The sequence below is a fragment of the Rattus norvegicus genome, chromosome 15 (assembly GCF_036323735.1).
Source record: "Rattus norvegicus strain BN/NHsdMcwi chromosome 15, GRCr8, whole genome shotgun sequence".
NCBI lineage: Eukaryota > Metazoa > Chordata > Mammalia > Rodentia > Muridae > Rattus > Rattus norvegicus.
In genome coordinates, this window is record NC_086033.1 from 84943698 (window position 1) to 84949697 (window position 6000).

General features: G+C 41.9%; 1 pseudogene; it reads right to left on the reverse strand.

The window, feature by feature from the left end:
- Window positions 1-4853: 4853 nt before the first annotated feature.
- On the reverse strand, window positions 4854-5678 carry Hax1-ps3 (HCLS1 associated protein X-1, pseudogene 3; annotated as a pseudogene).
- Between the last annotated feature and the right edge of the window lie 322 nt (window positions 5679-6000).

Here is a 6000-nt window from a genome sequence, read left to right on the forward strand (position 1 = left end):
CTTGGTCTGTTGAGGCTTACTGCAGGAGGAGCTCAGTCTGAACAATAGCCTATAGTTCAACAATCCCTTATGAAACATCTTGAAAAATTTCCCTTCTTTTTCCTAAGTGCTTGCCACATCTTCTCTATACTCTTAAGTTCTGTGCTTAGTTGCTTTTTAAGGTTTGGCACTTGTGGGACAGATTAATGGTTTACTGTCGAAATCTGCAGAGACTAAGGCCAAGCAACTTGTGGCCCACTTCTATAAAGTGACTCACCATGATAAATCTGGAGGGATGGTATGTCTTAGTTATGGCTTCCATCACTGTGAAGAGACACCATGACCAAAGCAACTCTTATAAAGAATAGCATTTCACTGGGCTGATTTACAGGTTCAGAGCCCACGCCCACAGTGACATACTTCCTTCAATAATGCCACACTTAATATTGCCACTCCCCGGGCCAAGCATATTCAAACCACCACATTCCACTCCCTGGCCACATAGGCTTGCTCAAACACATGAGTCTATGGGGGCCATACCTAGCCATAGCATAACAGCCCCCATAAGCTAACAGTCGACAATGTTAAAAGTCTGAAGTTCAAGGTCTCCTCTGAAATTCATGCAATCTCTCAACTGTAATCCCCTATGAAATCGAATTATAAAAAAGCAGATCACATACTTCCAACATCACAGGATATACATTCCAAAACGTCATAGGGAGGGAGTACTGGAGCAAAGCTAGACAGAAACCAGCTGGGCAGACTCCAAACTGCACATTCCTGTCTGATGTCAAAGCACTCTTCAAATCCACAATTTGCTTCATCTCTGTTGGCTGCAGCAACAACCTTCTCCAGCTGGTTCTACTCCCTGTTACCAGCTTTCCTCAGCAGGTATCCCAAGTCTTTGGCATCGCTAACATCTTGGGGTATCCAAAGCAACTTCAGCTTCACAGCCTCTTCAATGTCTGGGCTGCTCCAAAGCGCCTGGGTCACTTCTCCAGTTCTGCCCTCTGTAGTATTCCAGGCTCTGGTCAATTCATTCCATTGCTGCTGTTCTTGGTGGCATCCCATGGTACTGGCATCTCCAATACACTGGAGTCGTCTGCTGTAACTAGGCTTCACCAATAGCCTCTCATAGGATCTCTTCATGGTGTCAAGCCTCAGCTTCTTTGCATGACCCCTTCAGTCCTGGGCCATCAACTATTGGCTGCACCTTCACCAGTGGCCTTTCCTGGCCTCTCAGTGCCAAACCTTAGCTGTTCTTCATGACCTCTTCATACCTTCAAAACCAGCATCTGGGTGATTCTGACAGCATTACCAAGTACAGCTTCTATCTCTGGAATGCAGATTTTTTGTGCTGTCAGAAAACAGTTCCCAGATTTTACCTCAGTGATGCTGGTTTCTTCTTAATTACTGCCAATCCCCTAGCTCCAGCTAGCCAGCATCAATTGCCCCAGTGTATTTTTGACTCTAAAGCCAGAGCCACATGACTGAAACTGCCATGTTCTGCTGCTAGCTGGGGCTGGAACATGGCTACTTCTTCTACTACATAATCACCAGCTCTCTGTTTCCCAATGGTTTTCTTCACTGCATAAGCGTGGCTCTTCTGGAACTTGCTCTGTAGACCAAGCTGACCGTGAACTCAGAGATCTATCTGCATGCCTCTGTCTCCTGAGTTCTGGGATTAAAGATGTGTACTGCCTCTCCTAGAACTAAACCTTTCTTTTCCTGGAACTTGCTCTGTACCAGGCTGGCCTTGAACTCAAAGATCTTGTTTCAGCCTCCTGGTACTAAAGGTGTGTACCACAGTGCATGGGTGTTCGTTCACTTTTCATGGCCATTATGCCTCAATAGAAGAAAAACTAGGGAAGCATCTGGAACACATGGGCACTGGAAAAAATTTCCTGAACAAAACACCAATGGCTTATGCTCTAAGATCAAGAATCGACAAATGGGATCTCATAAAACTGCAAAGCTTCTGTAAGGCAAAGGACACTGTGGTTAGGACAAAACGGCAACCAACAGATTGGGAAAAGATCTTTACCAATCCTACAACAGATAGAGGCCTTATATCCAAAATATACAAAGAACTCAAGAAGTTAGACCGCAGGGAAACAAATAACCCTATTAAAAAATGGGGTTCAGAGCTAAACAAAGAATTCACAGCTGAGGAATGCCGAATGGCTGAGAAACACCTAAAGAAATGTTCAACATCTTTAGTCATAAGGGAAATGCAAATCAAAACAACCCTGAGATTTCACCTCACACCAGTGAGAATGGCTAAGATCAAAAACTCAGGTGACAGCAGATGCTGGCGAGGATGTGGAGAAAGAGGAACACTCCTCCATTGTTGGTGGGATTGCAGACTGGTACAACCATTCTGGAAATCAGTCTGGAGATTCCTCAGAAAATTGGACATTGAACTGCCTGAGGATCCAGCTATACCTCTCTTGGGCATATACCCAAAAGATGCCTCAACATATAAAAGAGACACGTGCTCCACTATGTTCATCGCAGCCTTATTTATAATAGCCAGAAACTGGAAAGAACCCAGATGCCCTTCAACAGAGGAATGGATACAGAAAATGTGGTACATCTACACAATGGAATATTACTCAGCTATCAAAAACAACGAGTTTATGAAATTCGTAGGCAAATGGTTAGAACTGGAAAATATCATCCTGAGTGAGCTAACCCAATCACAGAAAGACATACATGGTATGCACTCATTGATAAGTGGCTATTAGCCCAAATGCTTGAATTACCCTAGATGCCTAGAGCAAATGAAACTCAAGACGGATGATCAAAATGTGAATGCTTCACTCCTTCTTTAAATGAGGAAAAAGAATACCCTTGGCAGGGAAGGGAGAGGCAAAGATTAAAACAGAGACTGAAGGAACACCCATTCAGAGCCTGCCCTACATGTGGCCCATACATATACAGCCACCCAATTAGACAAGATGGATGAAGCAAAGAAGTGCAGACCGACAGGAGCCGGATGTAGATCGCTCCTGAGAGACACAGCCAGAATACAGCAAATACAGAGGCGAATGCCAGCAGCAAACCACTGAACTGAGAATAGGTCCCCCGTTGAAGGAATCAGAGAAAGAACTGGAAGAGCTTGAAGGGGCTCGAGACCCCAAAAGTACAACAATGTCAAGCAACCAGAGCTTCCAGGGACTAAGCCACTACCTAAAGACTATACATGGACTGACCCTGGACTCTGACCCCATAGGTAGCAATGAATATCCTAGTAAGAGCACCAGTGGAAGGGGAAGCCCTGGGTCCTGCTAAGACTGAACCCCCAGTGAACTAGACTATGGGGGGAGGGCGGCAATGGGGGGAGGGTTGGGAAGGGAACACCCATAAGGAAGGGGAGGGGGGAGGGGGATGTTTGCCCGGAAACCGGGAAAGGGAATAACACTTGAAATGTATATAAGAAATACTCAAGTTAATAAAAAAAAAATTATATTTAAAAAAAAAAAGCCTGTGTGTTCCAGTCTCAAGATCTGCATCACAGGTGTGTCCTCCATTTCTAAATTGTAATTCATTTCAAATTAAAAGTTCAAGTGAAAATAATAGCCAGGTCATAATAATGCTTAAATATAATTATCCCTTGTTCAATTGTAAATACATAAACAATAAAATTAGCCGGTAGAAACTTGCCCCAAGGTCACCACTCCCTTAATTCAATTTAATGTCCTTGATTTAGCTCCATGTCACTTCCTGGCATCCCTTTATTTAAACCATATATTTTGTATTTTTTCTTTCTAAGCTTGCTATGTATGCTTGATCAAAACACTTCATGAGAGTAAACCAGAGGACAAAGTCTATGTTGGGCTTTTTTGAAACTTCCTTTGTCAATGTAGTTAATATAAATCTCTTTACCTTAGCATCAGGCAGATTCTTTGAACAAGGGCAAAAGCAGCAACATTCTTTATTAAAACATCATAAGAACGATCTCCAGAGTTCAAATCACTCTCAGGGTCAATGTCTTCCATATCCCTACTAGAATGATCCATTAAGTCCCACTTAAAGCATTCGATGGCTTTCCAAATCCAAAGTTTCAAAATCCACATTCCTCCAAACAAAATCATGGTTAAGCCTACCACAGCAATATTCCACTCCCTGGTACCAACTTCTGTCTTAGTTACAGTTTTACAAGTAACACAGGGACTATATGTATTTGCATGAAGGGCTTTGGAAGTTGACTAAGCATCTTTCATCAATGGTAATTGTTTTCTTTGAACTCCCAGCACTGCAAGAAAAAATTATTTGAAATACACAGAGGTGCTTTAAGCGAACACCATGGTTAATCTGTTATACTTTGCATGCATGTTTGTGACTAAAACAGAAGTTCGACATATTCCATGGCAAATCAAACATTAATAATATTTTCAAAAAATCTGTAATCATTATAATAGTGAAGTAAATTTATTTTTATTCATTTAGATTTCTATATAGTGATTATTAAGTAAGTCTTATCATTGGCCATGTGTAACATGTATTCTCTTATTTATTGATAATAATGAATTTTAAAGATACTTCTATCAACTAATGCTTGTCTGCTTCTATAGCCACCAAAATAAGCATCTGCAAGCTGTCCATTCCTCTACCAGTGTTTGTAAAAATTAAAGAGAACATATTTCTAGGACCTACAGAAACTTTACTTACAGAATGTATTTTAGGTAAGGTTCTTTTTAACATAAATAAACACTCTATTGGTCAGCTTGGATGAATGACAGACTGCCAGAAGTTCAATTAAATGTTTTATACACTCAAGACCCTAGGACGATAGAAAAAGCTAAGCTTATTGGCAGTGGGCAAGGGGAAGGGAGTGAAAAGGATCTGAAGGCTTCTAAAGGTTAACAAAGTTACCAGAACTGAAACCACCATCTTAGGAACAAATCCACTATGGAAAAGGGATCATCCAAAGCTGAAGATCTTTGAGAGTCTGCATCGCTTCTCAAACTATCATGTGCTTCTTGATGGGTCACTGTGTTTTCTCTCTGGCCCTCACTGTCCACCACAGTACAGTGCCCCTCCCTGTCCCATGTGGGACTAAGGCTTAGTGACCTTAGTCACAGAGATGCTCTTGAAGTATGATTTGACTGGGCTTGAAGAAGTGGACAGATCTTCCTGGGAAACCTTAGCATCAAGATCATTGTCCTCTCAGGCTCTAGAATGGGGGAGGGGTGTCATAGGCCATATGTTATCCAATGAAAAGGTCCGTGGGACTCCTAGTCTGGAGCTGGTTTGGGGGATTCAGGTCTTGCATGACTCAAAGATCCTGGGTTGGTGACTATCTGGGTACTTAAGCATTGAGTCCTATAGTGTTTGCCCTTCCCACACTAGGTATTTCTGTCTCAAGACTTGGAAGTTCAGAAGAGTGGAAAGGCAAGTTCCAGGCCCCCATCTCGATGAAAATGCTATTGAAATCTTGTACTAGATCATCAAAGCCAAAGTAGCCATAAAATCAGATCCCTCTTCCAGAGCTGAGCTGAAATGGAATCTCTCCAGAGTCCAAGAACCATCAAGCCTATAGCTCCCTTGACCCCATGTGCCTCTTTCTTCCTCTCCTTTGTCATCATCATTGTCATCATGTTGAATCATTCCTCCCAAGGGAAAAAAAAAAGATCTCTGTGGCTCCAAGGTCCAGGAAAGTTGTGAAAGTCTAAGAAAAGATCAAAGAAGCTCATTACTGTAGGAAGACTAGAAACTTTGAACTTCTGCAACCTATGGCACTATGAAACTGCCAGCTTTCACTACCCTATTGAATCTATTTTAGATAATTCTTGCACAGGTCTGTGCATATGTTTGTATGTATATATCCTGTACAACCAGTCTCTATATGTAAGTTTCAAAGGTATCCTCAGACCCAACCAACTGTAGATGGGAAACATTTAAAAACATTAACATCCTTACACAGACCATGGTCATTGCCCTTACCCAATCTAACATCTGTATGTCATATTTGCATTGTATTAGGTATTCCTAATGATATGAAGTTTACTTGAAGTG